The sequence below is a fragment of the Zea mays genome, chromosome 10 (genome assembly GCF_902167145.1).
Source record: "Zea mays cultivar B73 chromosome 10, Zm-B73-REFERENCE-NAM-5.0, whole genome shotgun sequence".
NCBI classification, from domain to species: domain Eukaryota; kingdom Viridiplantae; phylum Streptophyta; class Magnoliopsida; order Poales; family Poaceae; genus Zea; species Zea mays.
In genome coordinates, this window is record NC_050105.1 from 46,442,565 (window position 1) to 46,456,340 (window position 13,776).

Sequence of the window (13,776 nt, forward strand, 5' to 3'; positions counted from 1 at the left end):
ACATGGCAGCACTACCTTTGGCCTCGAGAGTTTATAATTCATTCTGATCATGAGGCTTTAAGACATATTCATACCCAAACAGATCTGAATCGTCGTCAAGCTAGTTCGGTAGAATTCATCGAGTCTTTCCCTTACATCATTAAATACAAGAACGGGAAGGAAAATGCCATTGCTGATGTGTTGTCCCGTAGATATACCATGCTTTAACAATTAGAATTTTGAATCTTTGGCTTGCAAACTATGAAAGATCAATATGTCGATGATGTTGATTTTAAAGATATCTTTATAAATTGTAAGGATGGCAAACCCTGGGGAACATTTCACGTAGAAGATGGATTTTTGTTTTGTGCTAACAAGTTGTGTATTCCAGCAAGCTCGGTCAGTCTTTTGTTGCTGCAGGAAGCTCATGGAGGCGGCCTCATTGGGCATTTTAGCGTTTACAAGACACATGAGGTGCTGGCTGCACACTTCTTTTGGTCCCGGATGCACCGTTATGCTGAGCGTCTTGTTGCACGTTGTACTACTAGCCAGAAAGCTAAGTCACATTTGGGCAACCATGGTTTGTATATGCCTTTGCCTGTCTCTTCTTCCCCTTGGCTTGATATTTCTATGGACTTTGTTTTGGGATTGCCTAGAACTAAGAAGGGGAGGGATATCATTTTTGTGGTTGTTGATAGATTCTCTAAAATGGCTCACTTTTTACCTTGTCATAAAACTGATGATGCTAGCATTGTTGCTGAATTGATCTTTAGAGAGATTATTAGTTTAAATGGTATTCTGAAACGAATAGTCTCTGATCGAGATACTAAGTTTCTTAGCCATTTTTGGAGATCGCATTGGAATAAATTGGGAACTAAACTGCTGTTTAGCACTACTTGTCATCCTCAGACTGATGGACAAACTGAGGTAGTAAATAGAACTTTATCTACAATGCTTAGGGCTGTTTTAGACAAGAAATTGAGACGTTGGGAGGATTGCTTGCCTCATGTTGAATTTGCTTATAATCATGTCACACGTTCTTCTACAAAGATGTGCCCTTTTCAGATTGTTTATGGTTACATTTCTTGGGCACCTACTGATTTGATTTCACTTAATGCTAAGAGCAGCCCACATGTAGATGTTGTTGCACATGTTGAACAAAGGTTTACCATACATGAACAAACAAAACAGAACATTGCTGCTACTAATGCAAAGAATCAAGTTGCTGGTAGTAAAGGAAGAAAACTTGTTACTTTTGAGCCAGGTGATATAGTTTGGTTGCACTTGAGAAAGGATTGGTTTCCTACTTTGCGCCGTTCTAAATTAATGCCTCGTGCTGCTGGTCCTTTCAATGTGCTAACAAAGATTAATGATAATGCTTATATCCTTGACCTGCCTGCGGAATTTGGTGTTTCCACTAGTTTTAATGTTGCAGATTTGAAACCATACATGGGCAAAGATGCCGAGTAACCGTCGAGGACGACTTCACTTAAAGAAGGGGAGGATGATGAGGACATCAACTGGAACACGAGTACGACTACACCAGCAACACCTCCACCTCAGGCGCCACTTCCCTCCTCAGCTGGGCCAACTCCACCTCAGGCGCCACTTCCTTCATTAGCTTGGCCAATGACTCAGGCCCGTGTAAGAGATCTTAACTTCATCACGCTACTGAATAATGAGGGACCAGAAGAATAGACGACCGACCCAACTATGACCCAATGTGGAGGACCTAGGATGGGCTGCCCCTAGGGTTGCGTTTTTTCACCTTAGACACCACCAGGGGCTGCGCCCCCTCTCTCTATTTAACCAGGAGCTGCGCCTCCTTTGTCGCTCGATTGTTGTTTTAGATTAGCCTTAGCTATTCCCAAACACACGCAGATTAGATCTATCTTCGTGTATTTAGAACTCCACCCACGAGTAATAGATTAGATTGCTCGCATCTTTTTCTTGTTCGTTCTTCGATTGCGTGTAGGAAACGATCTTCATGATCAGGCTGATCTTGCACCAGCAAGGTCCGTAACCACATGGAGTTGGTTCATTGATTGCATTGGCGCCTCAGGCTTGCTCCTCGTAGACGGATCGTCAGGGTCATCTTCCGCCAGATTGGAATTATATCCTCTCACTGAAAGATTAGGCACTTCAGCCATATCAAAATCCAAATCTGTTTGAGATGAATAGCAAAAGCACGCTGGTTCTGTGTGGTTACGACGACACTTCCTCACAAAATCAAGTACACAAACACAGAGGTTCAAAACATCCGTGGACCTTCTTTCTACAAAAATGAAAGAGACTAAACCTAGGGCAATGACAAAACTAAGAGTACTCTAATCACTACTCAAAGAAATGTAGCCAAAAGAGATGGTTGTAGAAATAGCCCTCTGACCTATTTGTAGGAGTTTTTCAACTAGACTAAACTACCCCTAGATACATAGAGAATATCCACATAATCAGGGGCAAAATGGATCAAGTACTAGGTTTTTCATCCAATGGTCATATGCTCTTCATGAAGTTGCTTCTCCTAGTGCACCCTCTGTGATGACGCGACATGGCACCCTCGATTCCCACCGGAACCATACCGCCGGATTTTGAGGCCTAAACCGGTAAAACCAGCCTTCTGTAGCGGTGGATGGTTTTGACGCTCAACCACCGAAAACTTTGTGATTAGAGTACTCCATACACATCCACCATGTCCTAGACACGTGTTCTGCTAGTCCACGATCATGCCGGTGACATGAACTGCTCCACTCTGGTGCGTGTCTCAAGTGTCGGCCACTATGTATAGTCACCAACTTCTCTAGTTCCTCAATGAAGACCCAGCACTCATCCTTCACCACTCCCGGCCCATTGGCACGAACCCACATGACCTTCATCTCACCTTCACCTTCATCATCGACCACCATACATGTACTACACACCTGCACACCATAAGCCGAGAGACATGGTTGCACAACACACACTTGTACTCTCGTGATTGCACTAACTCACACCAAAGCACTACCCATGTTGACAATCACTCATCATCAACCCAAACCACAAGGAATAAGTCAACCTTGTGTTCGTAATCTCCCCTTGATAAGTGTATTGTTAATACCACCGCACGAACACACAAATCATTAGAAAAGAAGATGGTAGGAACCTGCTCAAATGACCGAAAGCCAACAAAAGAGAAATGTGAGTCATCGAGAGAGAGCAAAGCTTGGTCCTTAAAGAAATGGGCAACGGCTCAACACAACCAAGCACAAATGGCTAGTCCTCAAGAAGAGGTAGAAATGGGCTCAACACCACTAACTAGAACTCAATTCCAGATTGGGGCATAAAAATAGCAATAGGGCTGAAATAAAAGCTAGTCCCTCTAGATAGAGTCAAAAGGCTCAACACAACTAGCAAAAGCTCCGTAAAGTTCAAAAGCTCTCTCTAGTGAAAACAACTCCCCCTAAAACATAGCTTACAACCTCATAGAAAAGAAGGCATCCTCAACAAGATGTGAGTGAAAGAAAAACTTCCTAAAGTCTCACCTTTGCATAACTCCCCCTCTCACTGACTTGTCCCCCTTGTTGACAAGTGCACTCAGCAAGCACCAAACAAGGGACAAGAAATAAGAAACTCCACCTGAGATATGAATGAAAACATCAAGAGGTGCAGAAAATGCAAGAAATACAGGAGCTTCAGGACTATAGTAGTTAGAGTGTAAAAAAGCTCTAAGTGGTGCTATGTGATGTGTGCAGTAAAAAACGCAAGTACTAGCAGATGCTCAAACTAATCATATGCACAAGATACGTAAAGAATAAGCATTTTATTTATTTTTAAGCATGTCAAAAGAGAAGTTCAACACTGAAACAACACTATACATATGTAAGGAAGAAATCAACCAAGTGCTAGTCAAAGGTATACAAGGTGAACTACCCCAAACAACAGTCACTCATCATGCCAGAAACAGTTTTGAACTTGAATTTTTCAAATTTATCAGATTTTACAGTGGATCACAAATTGCATTGAAAAGCATGTGAGTCGAGAGGTTGTAAGAATTGTCAATGTCTAACTTTTCAATCAGGTGCAGGCTACGCAGAAATGTAATCAGAAGCTAAAGACATCGGTTTCGATCATTCACTACACTCCTCAAATTCTTCCAAAAGTGGAAGTGGAAGTAGTCTCATTATACTAATGTGGTGACAAATCAAACCCATCTCGATCTTTCTGATTTTCACTTATCTTGATTTAGATTATAGCATAGAATTAATATATCAAAACAGTAAATGACTCAAAGCATGCGACATAGCCACCTAGTATACTATCAATAGCAAAAAGGATTTCAACACATCCTACACATGCTAGGTGCTAATCTAAATAGTGAAGAAGTTTTGGATGAATTAAGTATCAATCATGTTCACAATTATGAAAATAGGCTTAGCTCAACAACATTGTATCAATATGAGCAAAAAGAGCCTAAGCTTGCCATAGCATCATCATGTACACAAAGAACATACTACAAAGAGTAGTGTCACATTCTAGCATATATACAAATGAAGCTCAATATGCTACATGATGAGATGTAATGTAGATATGTTAAAAATCAAAATAAATAAAGAAGATGTAAACAGAACAAAATGTGGTCCCTCAGCTAAAAATGGAAACGCACACCCAACTCCCTCACAAATGTGGACTGATCAAGGGGTTTTGTGATGATATATGCAAGCTGTCTGTGGGTATCAACATGACAAAGATCAATGTCCCCTTTCTCATAATGATCTCTAAGAAAATGGAAGCGAACATCAATGTGCTTGGTCTTAGAATGCAACACAAGATTTTTGGCAACACTGATGGCACTAGTGTTATTGCAAAGCAAAGGCCCATGCTGCAACTCTAGGCCAAAATCCCGCAAAGTGACCATCATCCAAAGCAACTGTGAACAACAACTAGTGGCAGCAACATATTCAGCCTCTGTTGTCCACTGGCCGATGCTAGACTATTTGCGAGAAGACCGTGAGACCAAAGAAGATCCTAAAAACGAACAAGTCCCAGAAGTGGACTTGCGATCCAAGTGACAACCCAAAAAAATCAGCATAAGAGTAACCATGCAAATATAGGATAGAATTAGAGGAATATCGTAATCCAAACTCTGGTGTAAAATGAATGTACCCCATGATCTGTTTAACTGCCTACCTGTGAGAAGTACATGGGGAAGCTTGGAACCAATCGCACAGACGCACGACGAAATGTATGTCTTGCCTCAGGGCCGTCAAGTATGGGAGGGAGCCGATCATGCTCATACACTCCTTTTGGTCCATGGGCTCACTGTCCACATTGGCATCCAAAGTCGTCGTGGTGGACATGGGCTTAGAAAGAGGCCTGGGCTCACCCATGTCGAACTTCTTTAGGACATCATTAGTGTATTTCCCTTGGTGCACAAATGTCCCATCTTGGGTCTGCTTGATTTGTTGCCCAAGGAAGAAGTTGAGCTCTCCCATCATGCTCATCTCAAACTCCTTGCTCATAGTATCTAAAAACTTGGAACCAAGCATGAGAAGAACCACCAAATATGATATCATCCACATAAACCTGAACCAATAGAGAATCATTACTTTGCTTGAGAAGAAAAAGAGTTTTGTCAAATGCTCATACCAGGCACTAGGGGCTTGTTTCAAACCATACAAAGCTTTCTGAAGCTTGAAAACATGGTTTGGAAACTTGGGTCTGTCAAAACCAGGGATTACCGAACATAAACCTCATCTTCTATATACCCATTCAAGAAAGTACTTTTGACATCCATTTGAAAAAAAGTTTAAAACCCATCAAAATAGCAAAAGCTAGAAGGATTCTAATGGCTTCTAAATGGGCAACAGGAGCAAAGGTTTGCTCATAGTATATACCCTCCTTCTGGCAAAACCTTGGGCAACCAACCTTGCCTTGTTTCGAATTACCAACCCATCCTCGCTTTGTTTGTTTTTGAACACCCATTTTGTACCAATTGGGTGGCAGTTTGGTGGCGATGAAACCAAAATCAAAACCTGGTTTCTCTCAAAATTTTAAGCTCATCATGCATAGAATTGACCCAGTTAGGATTAGACAAAGCATGCCCAACATCCCGAGGCTCAAAAGATACAACAAAAGCAGAGGGAGCAAAGTGGGACAACTGCTGATACCTAGAGTGAGTGACTCACTCTCACCAATCATCCATTGAGGTGGGTAATCACTCTGGACATGGTGTGGGGCATCTCTCGAAGAGGTAGCCTTCCCATCAATAGTAGCCTTAGCTCCTCTAGAATCATAACTTTTTAGCTCGAGCAGACCCCAAGTCATGGAAGAAGTCATGTTGGGTCCATCATCCAAAGTCATGAATGCAGGCTAAACTAGAGCAGCCGGAGGAGTTAGATCGGGATCACCCCATTCTGTGTCATTGTGCTCCTCCAAAAAGATGGTCTCACCCATCTTGATCGTGACCTACATGCTCAAAAATAGGCGATAAATTGTGTGAAGTCTCATCAAACGTCACCTCATTGGTCTCCATGATGTAGTTAGTCTCCAGGTTAAAAACACGATAAGAATAAGAGTGTAATGCATAACCAAGAAAAATCCCATCAGAAGATTGTGACTCAAATTGTCCAAATTTCCCTATTTCAGCACAAAGCATCTGCCACCAAACACCTTAAACTGGCTAACCTTAGGTGGCCATCCAAATCGCAACTCATAAGAGGTTTTGTTCAAAAGGATCGAAGAAAGATGTTGTTCGACACATGGAAGGCAATGTTGATCGCTTCAACCCAAAATCTTCTTGGAGTCCTACGCTCATTGAGCATTGTTCTGACTATCTCAATAATGGTCTGATTCTTGTGTTAAAAAATGCCATTCTACTGAGGCATATACAGAGAGGAAAACTGATGCTTGAGTCCCAAAGAAGCACAGAAGTCTCAAAATGAGTATTATTAAATTATGTGCCATTGTCACTACGAATCGCTCTCATGACATTCTTAGAAAAGTAATTTTGCAACCGAAGAATCAAATCTCGAGCATGAGTAAAAGCCTCATCCTTCGCCTCCATGAAAACACCAATGAGTAGCGAGAAAAATCATCAACAGTCACCAACACATACCACTTCCCCAAAAAGATCATACCTGAGCACTTGCCAGGTTGCTTGGTCATCACCTTGGCGACGGGGGAATGGGAAGCAGCAACCATTTTACCATGACGACAAGGGTGGAAAATAAGATATTTTTCATATTTCAATTTGGTCAATCCTTGGATGAGGTCAAGTGAGCTTAATTGAGACAAAAGATCAAAGCTCAAATGACCAAACCTCCTATGCCACTTCCAAATCTAAGAGAAAGAACTTGCCACAAGACATCGAGAAGGGTCACAAGAGTGGGAAAAATCAACACGAAAAACTCATCCAAATGGAGAAATCTAGCAAACAAGATTTTCCTTAGCCTCCAAAACAAGAGAAAGCTCCTTAAAGTGCTCATCAAAATCATCCTCAATGAGTGTCACGAGAGACAACCTTACCTCTCAGCATGTCCCGGAATGTGATATATTCCTTGTCAATCATGGGGTCGAGGCTAGAGAACCATCTAGAGCTTTCGGTCATGTGGCGCGAACAACCATAATCCAAGAGCCACGTGTTCTCTAGGCCTCCATCCTCAGAGGTGGAGTCATCAACGATGTCCTTGTCACCGCTGCCTGCCGTGTCCTCACCAAGTGTCATGGTGCAGAGGCCTTCCACGTTGTCGACAAGAAAGCGGAGTCCATTGAGCTTGTCTATGACCTGCCTCTTGAGCTCCTTGTCGCTCAAGGAAGATGAAGTAGAGTCGTCAGAGTCGTGGTCTTGGTCGCTGAGGGAGGCAAGGAAGGCACACTCCTTGTGAAGGACCGATGAGGCGACTAGAGGGGTGAATGGGAGCCACTACAAATTCTCGCACAATGAGAACATCAGTTGTGACTTGAATCCCAAAATTACTCTAAAACCTCATGGGACTCACAAACAACCAGATCACTATGTATTTCAATCCAGTGTCGTTTGGACACACCAAAACCTAGAAACAGATCAACCCAACTGTCTGCCAAAAATCAGAATAAAAAACACAAAACAGAGGGCGTTGCGGTGCCGCACCTCAGGCCGACAGTGTCGAGCAGCAGTAGTGTCGCGCACATGGCCGGTAGTGCCAGACCACTAAAAAGTGACAGAATTGCCTCAAACTTGGCAAAACATTTGTGCAGGGAGAAAGATGTATACTGATGAAGTATCAACCCGAGAAACTCAAAGATCAAAGTGCGGATCAGAAATCCCATCTCGGTTGGGGTTTTGTTGGGGTTTGCTATTTCGAGTCCAAACTGAGTTCTTCTCAAACCACGACAAAAATCTGCAACAACGAAGTGTATTTCGTGATCTGCGAAGTGCAACTCAACACCAATCAATCTCCAAACCAAAACCTTACACAAGAACTCGATGCTTCTTCACAAGATTGAAAAACGTGAAGAGGGAAGGACACAATAATAAAACGACTCAAAATTTCATCAAGGGATGCAAACAGAGATTGAGGTCAACCAACACCTATGGGCGGTATCGGCCACCCTTCTTCCAATTAATTGTAGCAGATTACAAGACACATTCGACAGAACAAAATCGCTGTGGATCTTTTGGCTAAACTGCTGACTACCTAAAGAGGAAAACTAGGAGCTCAAAAAAATGCTAGCCAAAGAGATGCTGAACTAACCAGCCCTATGCCTCTATTTATAGAGGTTATTTCCATTCCTATACTACCCTATTTACATAGAGTCTATCCACTCTGCCATGGAAAAATAGACTAACTCCTAGGTTTTCGATCTGACGGCCATGCGCTCCACACGAACTTGATAAGCCTTGATGCACCCTTTGTTGTGATGCCACGTGCTGCCACCGATTCCCTCTGGAACCGTCGTCGCCGAGTTTTGAGGTCCAAACTCGGCAAAACTCGCCATTCGTAGCACATGGTGATTTTTCAAGGCTCAACAACCAAACCGCCGTGAGTATCGCACCGCGTGTGCATCCCCCACGTCCTGGACACATGTCCCGCTAGTCCTCGACCAACCCGTCAACACGGCCCTCTCCACCCTGTCCTCGCATGAGTGCATGTCCTAGGTGTCATCCACTGGTGCTAGTCACCCGGTGACTTCGTGTGACACCCGGTTTGCAAAGAAGAGAAGTTGGAGGGTATTCTTTTTGTTTTTTTCTCTCTTTTGGTGGTTGCGTTTTGGGAATTTAGAATTTGAGAAAAAACATTCACCAGTAGGGCAGTAGAATTTCTTTGGTTAGGCGCTTGCATCGGGGTCGGGAGCCGTCGCGTGGGCGTGTTGGGCCGCAAATCTTGTTTCGGCCCACTAACCCCCATAACCCTAGCCGCCCTCCCCCTAACCCCCCCTTCTTTGTGCAGCCGCCCCCCCCATTCCCCTACCCTCTTGGCCGCCCCCCCTCCCATCTCCTCCTTTCTCAAGCACTTGCAGCCACACATCAAACCCTAGCCGCCCCCCCCATCTCCTGCTCCCATGGTGCCATTCGTTGCCGCTCGGATCTCCGTCGCGTGGTGCAAATCTTCAACGGTTTTCGGTGGAGGGAGGAAGGGAGGAAGAAAAGGGGGAGAATCTAAGGTGATTTTTGTGTTTATCTCTTGTTCATTTTATGCGGCAATCCAATTGTTTAGATGTTGCGTGTGCGATTTGGTAGAAGGGTTGTCCAGAATTTTAAGGGGGTGGACGAACAGCAGCAGAATTAGTGATTTCTGGGCATTTTTCATGGAGAATTAAGGGGAATCTGTTTGGGAATCATGTAGAACTTTGGCATACCTTTCCAACGAGTATTTATGCGCTCAATTTGGAGTTATAAATTAAAAGTTATCACCGTTTGAAACCGGGTAGGTGGCTGTCCAAAAAAACAGATTTTCAGGGGATGAACAGCAGCAGTATTAGCAGTTTCTGGGGATTTTTCGGGAGTAATTAGTGTTAATCAGTATGAGAATCATGTAGGGCTTTATGTTATCTTTCCAACAAGTACTTATGCGCTCGATTCGGAGTTATAATTTAGGAGATATCGTTGTTTGAATCCGGTTATGTTGCTGTCCAAAAAAACAGATTTTTCAGGTGGGTGAACAGCAGTGGTATTAGCAGTTTCTAGGAATTTTTCGTGGGTAAATAGTGTTAACCAGTATGATAATCATGTAGGGATTTGTCTTATCTTTCCAATGAGTACTTATGCGCTTGATTTGGAATTATATTTTAAAAGATATCGCTGTTTGAATCCGGGTATGTCGCTGTCCAAAAGACAAAGAAAAACAGATTACATGGTTCATCTTGTGGACTGTTTTGGGCTAATTAGATATTGGAATTTGATTATAAATTGTATACAAAACTTGTGGGGAATTTTATGTAGATGCCTCTTGAGTTTTTGTTTGTTACCACTGCTGTCATAATTTTAATGTTATGAAATTATTAAGCAGCGCCGCTGCAGTTTGGTGGGTGTAGGGAGAGATGTAACCCGCGGCGGGGTTTGAGTTTGTGCGTAGGTGCGGCATGGCTTATGAGCCTGATTATGTGAAATTGGTGCACTAAGTTGGGTGTCAAAAACAGGTGGTGGACTTCCGGATCGTACTTAGGGATTTGCCCGAACTTCCGGTAAAGGCAAGTAAATACAGTGGTGGTTGCTACCGTTTGGTTTGCATCCTATTCCCTGTCATTGAGTATGCATAAGTTTTAATTATGTTAATCATTGAATTCTATGATGAAGTTTATTTGTTTGGAAGTATTAATTCTCAATTGTCTAATATTGTGGATGATCATAATTTGGTAATGATATATGTGGTTGATTCCCATCTTGGATGAAGTTGAAGTATCTTTTTGAATCATGTTATATGAAGTGTTGTAGGCATGACATGCACATCGCATCATCCATCTTGCATTTTGAAGTTATGTCGTGATCTTATGGTCCGACCGTATCGGTACATTTTTAGCATCGTACGTTGCCCGAGGAGGGGTATGATGCGGCTTCATATCCTTAGTGGTATGAAGGCAGAAGTCATCCTTGCATTTGCAGACATTTGCACTCATGAGGAATATATGAAGTGTGACATTACTATGTTACTATTGTGGTTTCTACCTGCGAGGTGTGGTAACTAGGTGTGTTGTACGTTGTATACGTGCTGCACCTTCGTAATAAGAAGGTTGTGGAATCAAGTGGTGGTAAAACAATGTTCTTATGTGGTTAGACTGTTTGATATTATTTTACTTGCTGAGATGTGTCATCTCACTCTTGCATTACTCAATGCAGGTACTTGATACATGTTGGGAATGAGGGGAGTAGCAGCACGTCCACGTTCACTCTCACAATAACGCTGCCCAGGCGCAGCCATGATTTAATTAGAAACTTATTGTCAAAGGAAGTTTGTTTTCTTTATATGGTCGTGCGCACTGGTTAATTCAGTTCAGGTCGTATGTTTATCTTTTCTTGCTAGCCGATTAATAATACTTAGTATGTTTTAGTCATGATATATGTTTATACTCTGTTGCCCCCTCTTTTATGCAATCTTGCAAAGGGGATGCTGCCGAAATTTTATATATGGACGTCGGAAGTGTAGTTCAGTAGCATTCCGGGTTGTTTGTGGAACCCGGAGTGTTATAGTTGGTATTAGAGGATAGGCTTTAGATTCTATGCAATTTAAAGATAAATTTGACACACTTGCACATATAGGAAGGGTATGGGTTCATATATCTTTCATATTAGTATTTTATTGTATAGATGACTAGAATTTCCTTACTCCAAATCCCTTTATGGTTTGATGGGGTATGTCGTTAACGACGTAATGCTTGATATGAAATGTTACTTCTATTTAATATTGGTTTCTTGATGTGGTTGTTATTTAAATTATTATGCAAGAGAAGCTACTAATGTACTTGTTTTATATACATATCGTCATGATGATTTTTTTGGGAAGCAATGTTTACTAATCTCTGAGCTATTACCATCATATATTTCTATATGCTTGACTGTGGATGTTTTTTTGCCCAAAAGGATTCTTGGGTTCTAGTACTTGTAGGACCGATTGTTTATTGAGCTTGTGTATAGAGGATCTAATCCGACTTGGTGTAGTGTGAAAACACTATACAATGTAGTTTTATGGTGTTGTTGAGTTTGATTGACTGTTGGGTTACAACCCAACTTATCAATGTAATATTTCCATGGGTGCAGGGCTTTACACCTCACCTTTTTTTTGGCTAGTGTGGCTACTTGCCAACTTGATCTTAGAGTACAATAGGTTTGTCTCCATAGAGCAGAGGCAATGTTGTACTGTCTATGAAATCTTGAGACTGGTAGAACTCAAGTGAATTTGTAAGATGACGTGGATAGATAAGTTCAACCATGTTTACATGATAGGTTTTCTTATTGTGTGCAACCTTATCTTTAATAATAAATAGGGTGATTTCAAGTGGATTTTATGTCTATATTATAGTTGAAGAGGCATGCATGTTTTCCTTCTATGGTTTGTTTCTATAGCCAAAAAGGTTATGCATAATTTTTATTTGTTGGAGGCTAGTCATGTGGACGATATGGACAACCCGTTTTATATTGTTTTTAATTGCCGATGATATATGGTAGTTTTTTATATGATCAGTTCTCTATGCATGCTTGTTGAATTATTATTTGGACCGCTTTATCTTAAACAAAGTCAATGTTTAACTGGAAGTTGCTTATGTTTGTTAGTCATCTATCTCTATAATGATGTGGTTGTTGCATCAGATGGAGATTTTTTTTATATGAATGATGGTTTGATAGATCATGTATGTCTACTACTTTGAATTCATCCTATGACATCACTAGGTACAAATTGTTCAAGTGCAATAATAGGAGGTATTGTTGTATGTGAGGTTAATCAAGGTAGTTTGGTTAGGTGGATTGTCTTATTGAAGTCCAATTACTCCTGTTGAGCATAGTATCGTGTTATTATTTTAGTGTTGAAAGTAATATTTATGAAGCTTTTGCATGAGTCTGTGTCAAGAAGTACATTAGTTTTTCTTGTTGTTATCCCTCCATTGCTTTATGAGTATTGCAAATTTTATCTCTTTTGAGAGGAGAAAAAGATGTTATATGACATGAGCACCATTTGTTTCACGTCAACAGAATAGTTTTGGAGATTTCTAGTAGTTGGATTCTAGTGTAATAACAACCATGTTTTATAGTGCTGGAGACGGGTATGTCAGGTGTTTCATACATTGTCGATACATGGATGTTTGACCTTAGTGGCATTAACAAACGAGGTTGTTGAATTCATTGATTGTTGTGCTTAGTGTTCTAACCTATTTGGTAGAGTGTTATTTAAAGACTTTGTGGAGTTGCATCCCAGTTTGGGAGTGGAAAATCCTAGTGTTGATTGCACCTGCCAATGACTTGGGTTTCATTTTATATTGTTTTTTATTGTTGATAATGCGTTGTTTGGTTTCGGGAGGCATTTTAAATTAGTTGGAGGCTGAATCAGGCTTCACTTATCTAGAATGTTTTGTAGTATGTTTCTTCATCTTTCCATAGGATGCTTAATCACCATGTTTGGTCTAAACATTTGAGAGATATGAGTTTCTTAAAACATCTTTGTTGGTGTCTCTAGCAGAGTGAGTCTTTAGATTTGTACGGAAGAGTAGACATTGAAGACAGTATAATTTGGTCTTTGTGGATTATGAAAGTTTTAGTAATTTCATGATCTAATCAAAGAGTATGGGTTTCTAATTCTCATTGCATATAATTGGAGTTAGGTTGCTCTGAAGTTGTTGCACTGTTGTGTCTGA